Below are 15,008 nucleotides of genomic sequence, written 5' to 3'. Positions count from 1 at the left end.
TTTTTTATCGACTGGACTTTATTGTTGTTGACCTGGACTGGTCTTGACAGCGTCACCGGGCGGGGCTATTGATATATATTCTATATATGTATATCTGTAATAGAAATTTTGTATAACTGTGGCTGTAACTGTGGTTGCTTTTGTTTGTGGTTCGATTTTTAGACCTTGGGGAATTAATTTTTTTTCTCTGTTTGGTAAGACAAAACGTGGCGTTAAGTTCCGCCACTCGATAACCATTTTGAATTTGGGAGGAAAGTGGAAGAAAAAAAATCGACATCTCGCATGCAACCATTCATTGCGCTGCGATGCAACGTTCAGATGCAACATCACCGCTAAGATACTCATTGTCTATCTCATTTGATAAAAACTTCAAAATTTCATTATATTATTAACTGGTGAGCAAATACGACCGTGATTACTCACCGACACTTCAGTTTGATGAAAATATAATTAGGTTATTTTGTTGATTAACTTATTAAGGCTGAAATAACAAAATTCACAATTTGACTTGTTATGATTGAAAACAAAACCTTGGGTCTAATAATTTGTTTAATAATTTTTTTTTACACTGTATCTCGCATGTAGCAGGGTAGGCAGAGGGAGCCTAGTGTTAAGAAACTCCGCTCGCACCTTCAGAATTCGGTGGAAAATGTCACGCCAATTTTTAAACTCACCGCCTATTAGCGCGCTTTCTCTCGACACTACAGTAAAAAAATGAAAACACAATTTCATTTTCGCGAGCGGCAATTGAACCTACAAACTGTCTGGACTTGTCTCATAATAAATTATCACAAAAATCTTCATATATGATGTATCTTAAATAAAGCGCTCGTAAAATTAGCAATAATATTCTCATGTCTCGTAATACATGTAACGTTACTAAGACTTGTGCTTAATTTCTTTCCAGTCCATTTAAGCTCTTAAATATTAAATACTGCAAAGCAAAATAGATGCAGTCAGAGGAATGCATTCGTACAATTAAGTATTAACCTGTTTCAGAGATTTTGAAAGAAAAAGAAATGATCATTGCTAAGAGATAAATATTCATAATGAAAAATATTTTAGTTTTTATAGTATACTTAGACAAAGCGCATAGGTTACATAAGTACCTAAATAGGTAGAAAGTGTGAACAGAGTAATTTAAGATTAGATATTTTTTGAATAAAACAAAGTAGGAGAGAAAATTCAAAATAAAACAGACATTAAATAATAATATACGTTACAGAGGAAATACATTTGTAACGATATGTACAACTCGCTCACGTAAGACCATATAACGATAAGAATCGCTGTAATACAGAATCCGCTTCCCAGAGTTCAAGAGGTTATAAATCTCCAATTCTATTCGACACTAAATTGTAGAGGAGTCCCGGTGCGCCTTCCAACTACCAATTTCGAGAGAATTGCACCTTTTACTGTGATTTGTGCAGGTACTGTTATGTTTTTTGTATTTTATTAAATGTTTAATACATTTACAGCAAGATATTATCAATTTATATAGAAATATGTGAAAAATATAAGTAAAATTTTAAATTTATACACTTTTCTTTGTCACGTACATTATATAGAATTGAATGTTGTAAATAGAAACACAGTACTATAATTCGATTTTAAAAACTTTATGCTAGTTTAGATGGAACCGAAGCAATGCAACTACTGTTTGTGAGTAATTCTTCTCAAAAATTTCGACAATTTCTTACTTTTTTAAAATTTGCAATACCCAAAATCATATAAAACAAATAGCTGTACATATCAATGTTGCAAAATATGCATTCGATTCGATGAGTTGCTAATAATATAACGTGAAATATTTCAAGAATTTATTTATAAGTTTAAAGTTATTCAAGTCAAGGTTGCCATCTCGTAGCTAGTGAATATTTAGTCACTAAACAAAAAGCCAGAAGTATTCTCTAGAAATGCAAAACATTAAAAATTCAGCCGTTGAGAGTTCCGCATCGACGCCTCGACGTAAGTGTTGCTGTGCATAAAACATACGCGCTCATCAAGTGTTGAGTAAGCTGATGATATAAGACTTTATAGATCCATACTGTATTCCGTAAAGTGTAGGGTAAGCAGAGGGAACCTACTCTTAAGTGTGAGTACTGTCACTCAACTAGCAATGTCTTGACGAATGGGCGGTGCATAATGAACGGGAGTATCTTAATAGGGAACACAGTGTCTAACACTAGATCCCCCTCTATTCACCCCCTAAATATATGTATGTATTTAAATTTGTTTGAAGTTAAGAAACGAACTGATCTTAAATTTTACAAAACAATTTCGTTTTGTTTTTGTGAAAAACAACGCAAGCCTTCATTTCAGTGGCAATTTACAATCTAGAATTTATAAATTCCATAACATTAAATTATTGTCACATTAGGGTTAATTTTTAGGCATGAAAAATTTGTAAATTGTTTACAGTAAGTAACGTTACCTAGATTTGCGCCCTCAAAATCTGATTATTCTTATTTCTACACACCAATGAATCACAAAAACATTACTTTTTGAAAGTAAGACCTATATTTTGTGTGTAAACCATATTAACATATTATTTAATTAAATAATTAATATTAATAAATTTGTGTTAGTTTATAGTTTGAAGCTTTATTCTGCATATAGCAAGATAGACAAAGAAAAGTGTTGTGACAGTTAGTGTTGAGACATCCCGTTCTCCTTTTTTTACCGAATTTGACACTAGAAGTACATAGTTTTCATATTATTTTATGAAATGTATCTAAATCATTTATTTCGTTATTATTTGACAATTTTATATCAATAGTCTATACCGATATGCCACTTTCTTGAACAAGGCTCCTTAAAAATGTATTAAATAATGTTTCTACTTTATCTATTTTTTAATATTAAACTGGCAACAGGAGAAAATATAATTACGCACGCCATTTTCCTAACAGTTATATCATTTAAGTACACTCGAGTTGAACCCCTTACTCATAATTGCCTTTGCTTTACTTTTTATCTCATTAAAATATAACGTTTTTAATTAGCGGCCAGGCTGTAAATGGTGGGCGGTATAAGTGCTTGAATCCATTTACTTTTTAGATAAACTCACTCTGAAATTGTTATAATTTTTAGTATACTACATATTTTTTAGGCTCACACATACTTTATCTATAGCCCCACATATAACAAGGGAAGATTTGTTGCAATTTTCACTTAGTAAAATAATTGGTATATACATATATAATTTACTATATTATATTATGATTATTGATGAATCTCCCCTTATAATATGAATGTTACCCGCCCAGCGAAAGTATTTGAACCGAGACTGGGTTTAAAGTACCAAAGAATTAAAAACCGGTCAATGGACTCATACGGCGTTGGTTTCCACTGGGTAGTGGATCCAACGCCATATCAAGCGACCTTTTTAAAATGGCAAAAAAATACTGACGCTCATAACACAAGAATAAATATTTTCTAGGTCAACCAAAGTGATCATTATTTTTTTAAATGTTGTAGCGAAACATTATTGCATGACTTAGAATTAAGCACAGAATAGAACATTAAAACCATTATGTATTGTAGAAAAATGAGGAACTATTTTCTATGCCCTTTCATGGAGATATTAGATCTATTGTTCGCTTTCATCGCGTGCATTTTGATATATTATCTCTTCTCATTTTCATTTTCTGCTTATATGAAATTAAAATATGAATATCCAGTAATGAATAATATCAATAAATATGCAGCGTTAAGTTCCGCCATCATCTCACAATCTCGATTTTTTTCGCAAAGTGGAGAAGTGAATGTTTTGATAATAGGTTTCCTCTGCCTACCAAAAGCGTGAAAAAGCGTTAAGCTTTTATAAACGATTTTCAAATACAATTAGTGTTAAAATAAGCCATATTATAAACTGGTAGTAGTTTATAATATGGCTTATTTTAACACTAATTGTATTTGAAAATCGTGCCAAAGAAGCTAAAATTCTTTATTAACTATCTTTTCTTATAAACTATTTTTTTAATAATTCGTTCACACTACCAGAGAGTCATCCAGTGTTCCCTAGAGCTTAATGAAGCAGTCTTGATCTATGATGCAGACTTAGGTTCTTGTCACGATGTCGAGCGATGCTACGGCTATACTCCTATTTTTTCTCCAGAAAATAATTGCATTGTTACCAAGCTGAGGTGTTGGTTTCCAAATTGGTGGTAAGAAAGGAACAGAGTAACATATTTTTTGTTTTCTACACATACTAGATCTTAGCTTGAATTATAATAAAGTTCTCGAAATTAAAGCTTGTAGGTTCGATCTTCACTTTAACGGTTGTAGGTTCGATCTTCACTCGGGGGAATGAATTATTATTTAACAATATTTTCATTTCACTCTGGCACCAAGGCAAAAATCCTTACGTTGAGTTCCACCGCTCAACACGCACCGTTCAACACCCAAAGCTCCAACATTGATAATAGGTTCACATAGCAATATATTGTGTATAGCTATAAGCTAAGCTATAACTTCAGTGGAGTAGTCAACTTAAATGTGTGGCCTGAATCAGAGGTCACGATTACACTTGAATGTTTAATCACGACGTTTGAGCTGCAGAGATATTTTACAGGGATGATAAAAGATTTTCATTACAAATTTATTACTAAATAAATTAAAATCAAGAAAATTATCAAAAACAAAAACTAAAAATAAATAAACTATTTCTATAGTTTGTTGGGATTAAAAGTCGGTTTAAACGGGTAAAGATTTAATTGGTTGAAAAATTATAAATATTTAATTTGATTCCTATAATGCAGTATTCAAAAAAAATAAATTTTTTTCGATGTCGTCAAACAGGGGCCATGTTTTAATTTTAAAGTAAATCTAAGAACACTCGGGCTAGACAAGAGGAATCTAACAATGCCTCAATCATGGAAATCCGTTCAACGGTTCTGGAGATATGAGGTAAATATTGCATACGTGCATACAAAATATCCTAAGAAAAATTTAAAAGGTTATATATGTGCTATATTAAACCGTATATATTCAGTGAAAGTACGTTAAAAAAGCCAGAATATTCAAATCGTTGTTAAAAATCCACCATATTTCACTCTCACTAACGAGTATCTGCATACCGTAGTGTTGGCTGCAGAGTAAACATTTACTAACGCGGAACTGGACGCGCGAGCCTTTATCGCGGGAGGCAAAACGCTAATAAAAATGTATGCATATCTAGCTATACAAACTAGAAAATATGTCTATTATTATTATTATACGAAAATAATTATTAAGAGATACTCTTTAGAGGTAGCTATAATTGAGCGTTTTAATTCTCCTCTCGTAGGACCACGTGTGGTGTTGAGTTCCACCACTCTAGTAAGAAGAAAGAAGAACGTAGTTTCTTGACTTGTTTTCAGGTTTCTCTCCCTACCCTGCTTTATGCTAGATAAAAAGTAAAATTGGAAAGAAAAATCATACATATCCTTTAGGGACAGTATAACTAAAGGGATTCTTAATTATTTGATGAAACGATCGGACGAACTGGTGACTGTAAACGCGACAGGTTGTGGGTTCGATTCCCATTCGAGGAAATTAAATATTTAATATTTTCATTTCATCGCTTTTGCATCGATGCAAAACGCTGCGTTGAGTTCAGCAGAAAGTGGGTAGCCGCCGCATCTGATGATGATGCTATGATGATATGAGATGAGATGAGATGATGAGATGCGGGATACAGCGTGAAGCTGAAAAAGGATATTGTATATATTAAAAATGTCTTTAATATTTATGTATATTATACAAATCACGTACCTAATATCAATTTTAAAACAATTTCAATTCGTCTTTGCTCTCCGAACACCCCAAGAACCCTGACAGCTAAAGTAAATGTGAGAAACACTAAATGATGAATCGTTTTACTTTTTCTCGAGCTGACAGTTTAAAATTGGCCACCATAAAAATATATGTTGAAATTAAAATGAGCATTTATATTTATTCTATCTATTTATTTTTTAAATAAAGAGATTAGAAATTTATAAACATATGAAAATCATTTAAAAAGATGAGCATGCAAAAAATATATTCGGAAATTAAATATTTATAAGAGAGTTTAAAATTAAAATGAGAGTGCACTTTATTTTTTCATTTTTTAAAATAAAAACTAAAAAATAAGAGTCTACAAAAATATATACGGAATTTAACTATATTTGGTGCTGACTGGCTGGATAACATTTTTAAAACATTATAATGATACGCATATTTAAGAATAAATATATTTTATAATATTTCAAACATACATTAGCTCCACGCGGTATGCTGCACAAAGAGGAATAGCCAGAGAAAATATAGTAAACTAGTGTTATAATAATCCAGTCGCCTGATTCTCACTGAATTTTTAAGACATTGTCTTCTCTTAAGTGACGGAACTTGCCTTGACTGAATGTCTTGACTTAATGTCGCCTTTTATCTCGTTACTAGAGCGAGGAAATAAAAGTATTAAATATTTCATTACCTGAGTAAGAATCGAACCCACATCCGTCACGTTCACAAAAAATAGTTTAACTATAAATAATACATCCATAGAGCTCAAATTTAACCTCCAAATATATACTGAAGGTTGATTGCTTACCTTATTTTTCTTAACAAGAAATGTTTGTTTCTCTCATCTTATTCTTAAAAATAATAAAGGAGCACAAAAATAGAATGTGTATATGACAAAACAGAGAGGAAGGTTCACTAACAAGCCACAACTTGCTACCACACTTGACCGCTTTAATTATTTCTGTTACAGCTCTGCGGTACTTCAAGTACTAGACAGTAGACACTGGTGCTTGTGTGTTTTGAATGATGTTTAATCTGTGATATATTGGGGATACCATACATAAAAAAACACATATAAATGTCACATTATTATTATTTCATACATCTCTTAATTTTTTTTATTAATGTGAACACTGGACGTGTAAGTCAACTCTCCAAGAATTGAAATTTGGCATGTGAATATGTCAGAGAAACTAGAGCAACTAAAGAAAGCGATATTTTCTGGAGTTTATGTGTTAATTTTGAAATATAGAAATAATATTTGATAAATGTTACCATTTTATTAATTTTTAACTAAACATCTCTGAAATTTACAGAATCTCAAAAGAGACGAATTTAATCAACAAATTGAACAAAGTGCTACGATTTGAGTACATTTTTGTTTGAGTTTTAATACGTAAAAGTGTTTCAACTGTCAGTTTAAATCACTGAAACGAATAAGTTATAAAGCTTCATATATTATTTACGTATTCAGCTGTAAATGTCAAAATGTAACTGATTTTAAATATTTTATACAACATTGTTTTTTTCTGGGACAGTTATATTTTATATATTTTTTATATCAAAGAAGAGTTTATATAGTTGAACGCTTTAATATCAGTAACCAATGGTTTGAATTGCAAAATTTTTTTGCTAGAGAGCCCATTTATATAGGATAACGTTTTGATGTAACGCACTGTACCTGCCAAGTTACTTCGAGCACTTAGAATATGTCATACTCTAGTAAACTAAACATCTAACAAATGTCAACAGGTGCTGTTTACCTTTGTTCGTTGCTTTGCCCGCGTGGAACGTACCAATACGTCTACTTCGTTAATTCCTGTTTTGGCGGGAAGTATATTTCCTGTTTTGGCAGGAAGTATATTTCTTTTATTCAAAATCATATTATAAACTTGATATTATTAACTTAGAATTTGTCGCCTTCATTCTGATATTTTGGACATGTAAATCTTATTTTACCACTTTAAAAATTGGAAGCTTTATTTAACATATACTTTGTAAACTTTGTAAAATATACACTTTTCTTTTGTCCTATCTCTGTAATAAAAGTATTAAATGTTTTCCAAAGCCTTTTATATCTCTTCCCGCTGTTGGACAGTCATATCCACTTCCTTTGGTTGGCTGGAAGAGATTTCTTTTAGAAATAAGCCCACCATTGTTAACGAATATCTCAATTTTGTTTTACTTATATGTTTTTTAAAGTGCAATAAAGTATATATATTATATTAATGGTCAAACTCATTATTTACGACAAATGTCCTGTAATTTTCCACCATTCTATCTAAATGTGAAGCAATCTATTTACTTATCGTTAATCCCATATAAATTGCTAAAAAAGAAGCTAAAGAAGCTAAAATTTTTTTGGACAAATAATGATTTAGATTTTATAATAAAAATAATGTATTGCCTAGAGCGCTACATTTTACCTAATTTTATTCATTCAGATAGTAAGTTGAAATTTACGATATATTTTTTATTGGTTAAAATAAACGTCAGATAATATTTGAAAATATTTCATGAAATATTTAATTCTATACTGTACACAATATATATATTACACAACATTTAAACGAGAGAAAACAAATTAAGTAATAATTTATATAGTAAAATTAGTTAAATTACAAGTCCATGTAGGTTAAATTAAAATTAAGATATGTGAGTGCAGCAGTTTCATTGCTAACTAAGTAAACGTATAAATTAAGTTCCTTTTTGAAAAAGTATTTACTTTTTTAAACCTAAATTCAAAACCCGTAACGTATTAGTACTACAAAACTAAACTAACATGAAACATTAATTAAATATTTCAGTTCTCCTTAATTAATAACTTTCTAATGCTGAACAAATGAATGTTGACTTTCCTGTATATTGTAAGGATTGGAATGGATTAAATTTGAAATAGTATAGAAGAATTTTTATTGTAGACGGTAGAGTATATTGCCGGGAAAACTAATATAAAATAATGTAATGAATTACATTTCACAACTTTTAATTACAACAATTAAGTTTATTACTTAATTTCAATTAAGATAAATTAAAATAGAAAAAAAATTTTTTTACAATAAATAAAATGACATTAGTCGTACAAAGAAAGAGCTGAATGCTATATATGACTAAGCCGTATTGTATGGCAATGTGATATTAATTACATGTAAATTAAGATATGCCGCATCCGCAATGCGACTCACTGACTACCAAGCACTTGTGCCCACGTCCCTCTACTCTACTCGTACCTGCAACTTTATTTTTAATAGCTGATTCTTGAATGGGGTCTTGCATTTAATTGTACTTCACTTAATGAAATGGAATGGATAATAAACCTTAATTATATAATTATTAAAGCCTTAATTATATGACACTATTGTAAGAAACTATTTAAATGTGTATCAGGCTTTCCGAGAATTTATGCAGGTGGATCGCCAGCTTTCTCACTGGGCGCAGCATCAAGGTCGCTGTCGACTCTGGTGCTGCACGGGGTCGTGGGCGGCGGTGATCATCATCAGATGACCCTAACGCTCGTTTGCCTTGTCCTTTTACCATAAAAAAAAAAAAAAACTCGCTTACCTAAGATTCCGTACCGATCTCATAATTTTAAGTCAAGTACATATTATAAAACTTAAATAGTTGCGACCGTTTGCACTCTTTTTTATTATATTAACTACAAATATATATGAATATACGAGTATATCTGTAATAGCTTTTTTGTAACATTCTGTGATATAACTATAAATTTCCAATTTCCGTTGTTTTTATTTTAATTGTAATAAGTACTCAATTCTGGAATGCAATACTTGCGTTGGAAGTACCTAGTAGCCATAGATTTTGATTATCATTTTTTTTATGTTAGAAGGGAGTTCATATCTGGATCTGCTTTTTTTAAATTTAGAATAGGCAGACCTAAAAACTATGACGTGAGAGCTTAAAGTAACGTGCTTTAAAATATCAAGAACTTAAAAAGTTTATATATATATATATATATATATATATATATATATGTATATATTACGAATTAACAATATTTATTTGGAGAGCAAAATGCTCTTGAAGCTACGTACATTTTCGCCCGAGAGCAACTCTAAGTCACGCCAGATATTGTGCTGTCAAGAAGTAATCTGTAAATTTTAGCTCAAGGCAATGTTTGGTACGAGAAATAGACGAGACTGTTAAATTACCATTTATTATTGAATTTCTATTTTCACATAAAGCTTATTAATTTTTATGGTTATTATAACAAAATATAAAAATACAGTTAATAAAAAAAATCGACAGATAATAAGGGTTATTGTTATATATATTTCTCAACAATTCAATATTTACAATTAATAATAGAACCATGTTAGTTAAATTTAAAAGTTTCTTATTATATAATAAAGGGTAGTAGTGAAGTGCACGATATGCATAATGAGACGAGTTAGCTTGCTACCATGAAGATGCTGCTCATCTCCTCATATATTTAACACTAGTGGACCCGAACGCGGCTACGCCCGCATGAACTATCCGAATATTTATTAAATATATTTATGAAATTATTTTCAGTTGTCAATAGAGAGTTGCATTAAGCAAGCTCATTTTGGGTGACGTTTTCTAACAACAAACTTTGCAAATCGTTGCTTAGCAACGGCGGTTGTTATTAACATGGCGGAATAAATTGTATGTCAAATTAATAAGTATTTTAATATATTGGTATATATCGAAAATATTACAAATATGAGAAAAAAAAGTATCCTATGTTCATCCCGGGAACCTCAAGTGTCTCTATATGAGTATTTTATTACAATTAAATAAGCGGTTTGGCCCTGATTGCGTAAAAGACAGACAGACAGACAGACAGACAGACAGAGTTACTTTCGAATTTATAATATAGGTATGGATACATCTTATTTAAAGATCATACTTAACTTTTATCTTATAAAATTCTTACCTCGACTATATATCTACTAGAAACTATAAAATACATTTATTTTATAACAAAAAAAATTCTAAGAGTTTTAAAATACATTTTCAAATTCTGTTAAAAAATTGAATAAACAAAAGGCTTATTTAGTGCAATGCCGATAACTGTATTATACTCAACTCCTCCAAAACTAATTTCTTTAGCATCCCGCTATATGAACAATACTGACACTGCGTGTCTTTTCTTTATTTCTTCTTTATTCTTGTCTTCGAGGTCGAGAAAAAAAAATTGAGGAAATGAAATCAATTGACAGTTCTGGAATCCAAGTTGAAATCGAACCCATAACCGCCGTACCTACGATCAGACGCTTTACCACTACACAACGACGGCTTGTATATAAAATATTTTAATCTTTGCTAATTCTATTTAAATCATAACTAATGAACATACAATTATTATATACGAAATTGACTGATACGCACAATTGCACAGTCAACCGTAATGCGGTTTTCATTCATGATACATACGATGGTTTTGTAGCACTTTGTCACTCTGACACCGCGCCAACTCCGCGTCAGATCGTGCGTTTACGGAGTTAGGACATCTCACTTATATCTCATGTCGGTATCTATTATCTTTACATGCTACGACCAAGAATTTTCTTGGAAAGTTGAAATTTTATATTTCATTTATAAATACATGTATAAATTTAAATTTGCTGTTTTCTTGCCTTCTCAGAATTAACCGAATGTACCTCAAAAAGTAAAAACTCAAACCCTTATAGAATCACTAAGTTGACGCAATCAAAAGATACAAGTATTTATCCATCGATTTTGCTTCGTTTTGTATGAAATTCGATGCGTAATCAAAACCTATAGGGTACGTCCTATGGACTTACTGTTATAAAATTTATCACGGTAGCGGATAACCGGTATTTTTTATTTTGATAAAGTGCACTTACATCAATCAATTTTTTTTTTTTTACTCGGATAATTGTGTAAACTGCAAATTGATTTGAATAAAATCATTTAAAGCTTAAAAAAGCAAATTTGATAAGTAAAAGTATAGATTTAGAATTTAAAACATATTCGTAAATATGGATATCTAAAGTATAAATATTTAAAGAAAGCAATATTCCATAGGCAAGTATTTCATTTTATATATGAAAAATCATCGAAACGTATCTTTTCCGCAATATAATACTAACCATAAAATGTTTACAAATTACGTGAAACTGAATTTCACGCAGGTTGAACATCACGTAATTTTACGGCACACAACGCTTATACAGTGTGTTATCGTAGGAAAAATTGCGTATACCGAATTGTATCTCATATGTTTTTATTTGCCAACCCATCAACAAATAAAATAAAACTAGACTTACTTATAGGTACGGTTTCGAATTTATTGTTTTCTTTTGACATAGTGTGATATACCTATACTTTTTTCTATTATTCTGTATTTTTTAGCTGTTATCAGTTAAGGAAATATTTTTAAAACTCTTATTATATCTTCGCACTCTGGTTACGAGGCAAAGGGCAGAGCTTTGAGTTCTGCCAATCAACGCATTGCATAATGCGTCAAGAATTTGGTGGAAAGTGGAGAACAGAAGTGTCTTAGTGAAAAATGAAAAAAATATTACCATTTTTTTAAACAACGTGCTGAGCACTTAACACACGTCAAAATTAGAACGAAGATAATATATTATAAGAACCTTCCACACAATCTCATGATATTACCTAAAATACATTATTATTATAACAAATTCAATTTCGGAAACAATTTACATATACAAACTTAGTTAGCATATATATGTAAATCATTCTTGTCTATACAAATATCTTATTTGATTTACATTCTCTATAAAATATTCATTTAAGCTCTGTTACAAGTACTAAGTTAAAAGAATGAATAGCGGACGAATTGCCGCTGTGGCAAATAGAAAAACTCAAAGCTCCCTTAAGTGGTCCTAGTTAGGTTTATTCTTACAACTTGAGCATTAAATTTAAATATGGCTTAAACAATCTAATTGGACATTAAGATTTTAAAATGAAGGATCACGAATTTAAATAGTTCAGTAATCATTATTTTAATAAAGAAGAGTGATTTATGTCAAGTGATAAAATTGTTCGTCTTATTTAAAGATGATCTATTTTGGCTCTCATAAAAGATTTATCAAAGCACCTCCAATTTAAATTTGAATCGTTAATTATTATATAACACAAAGTTATATTTTATGTGGTCTCTATAATTTTTAATAAATATTCGTATTTGTTTGCCAGTCGTGGCTTAGGGGTACAAGCGTGAACTGTGAACGCGGCAGGTTGCGGATGCGATTCCCACTTGAGGAAATAAAATATTTATCATTTTAGTTTCTTCTCTTCTAGTTTTCAGTGTCGAGACAAAGCGCGGCTTTAAGTTCCTCCATTGAACACGCTAAGCAGGACTGCCCTAATACTAGGCTCCCTCTGCCAACTCTGGTGCATGCGGGAGACAGCGTGAAGCTTCGTATTTAAAAGACTTGGTTTATTGATGTGTGATAACAAAAAAAAATCTCATTTATCAAAAATACGTAGTCAAATTAATGCATTAAGAAAACCAATGAATAACTTTCATTTTTAGAAACAATAGCTGTCATTAATATTATTGTTTGAATAGTCTACATTAATGGTAATAATGGACAGCAATACTGACAAAAATGTACAAAATAATAAAGACTTGACTTGTTGACTTGACTTGCTTGACTTGAAACTATATTTATACTCATTTATATACAGTTATTTTGCTCTACGGACATATATAAACCCGTAAATAGACTAATTATATTTAATGGATATACTAGTATAAGGGACTCTTCGAAAGTATTATTTATACTAATATTTTTAGTATATGTAAAAAAATATACAATTGACAAATATACTTGTTTATAAGATTGTAAATCTAAATAACTGACTTTATTTCTAAAGTTACATACATTGATCACAATATTTAATTTATTTAAAGATATTACCTCACTGTTTTTCCAGTCGATTAAATTTAAAGGAAATTGACCGATAAATGGATTTCAAGCTGAAATATCTGCCGATATTTAAGTAGTTGCTTCTCTCACATTAATATTCTGTATATAAGCATTTTTTTTATTTTTCCACTTATGGTATTCATAAGTTTTATATATTTAACTATAAATCATGAAAGATTATTGAATTTTACACTTTTATTATTAAATATTATGCAGTTATATAAGTTCTAGAAGAGTTATGTATTAAGCATTTACAGCACTTGCGTTCCTTTATATATGTGTATGTAAATGATTATTAATACCCTGAAATTCCTAATACAAGTTCAAGTTTTTATTTCACATATCATTACAAACATTAATTGTTTTGAAAACCACTCTGAATATATTTAAAAAAAAATATGTCCAATTGACCCTCGGCAAATGATAAACAATTCATGAAAATGTACATTTTAATTTCGAGTCTGTGACCTACTTTTCTAACATTTTATTCTTTGGTTCATTGAAAAAAAACAACTTATATTTGATAATTTGAAAATAGCCCGCTATAATCCTGGTAATTTAGGCGGATCAGTCTAATTTTATATTCAAAATCGTTGACGCTGTCATAACAATTTAGAGATGTATGAAAAAAATTATATAATTTTTCACTGAATCGACTTTTCCTATATTTATTGTTTCTTTCTTTAATTTAAGAACCTAAAGGACATTAATATAAGATATAAGTATATTTTCCAATGCTTTACAAGTTTATAAAGTTATTACATGTTGTTAAAACTTTTCCCGCCAAAAATAAACTAGACAGGCAAACTTACCTGGTTGTTTTTCTGGCGTGGGCGGCTCTTGATGATGTCGGAGAAGCTGTAAAGCAAATTCAGTACCAACTTCCTCAGATCTTGGACAAGGTATATACGCGTATTGTTTCTTTGTCGGCGCCGGCACGGGCGCGACGCGATGCTTGCCGCGCTCGGCCATGCGGCGTCTGACTGTTACTCTGCTTAGTGTTGCCAACTTGTGGGAAATTCTGCCTTAGATTATGTGATTTTATATAAACAGATATATTTAAGTAGAGAGTTAGAAGAATAATATTTATTGTATAACTATAAGATGTCTTTTAAAATTCTATTATATAAAATTTTTGGTAAGATTAATTTAATTTACATTATAGTCTAACATACTACATAGACTAGTATAGTCATAACATGATTTTATTAAAATGCACCTTTTCCTTACACACTAAAATATATATTAATTAATTTCATACAAAATATTATACTGCGTGAAATAGCATGTAATTTAGGAGAATTTTCCAAACTGGCATCACTGACATTGCCG

This window comes from Heliconius melpomene, chromosome 18 (genome assembly GCF_056956725.1).
Source record: "Heliconius melpomene rosina isolate 202511_hmr_F chromosome 18, ASM5695672v1, whole genome shotgun sequence".
Classification (NCBI taxonomy): Eukaryota; Metazoa; Arthropoda; class Insecta; order Lepidoptera; family Nymphalidae; genus Heliconius; species Heliconius melpomene.
This window is presented reverse-complemented; position numbering follows the sequence as displayed.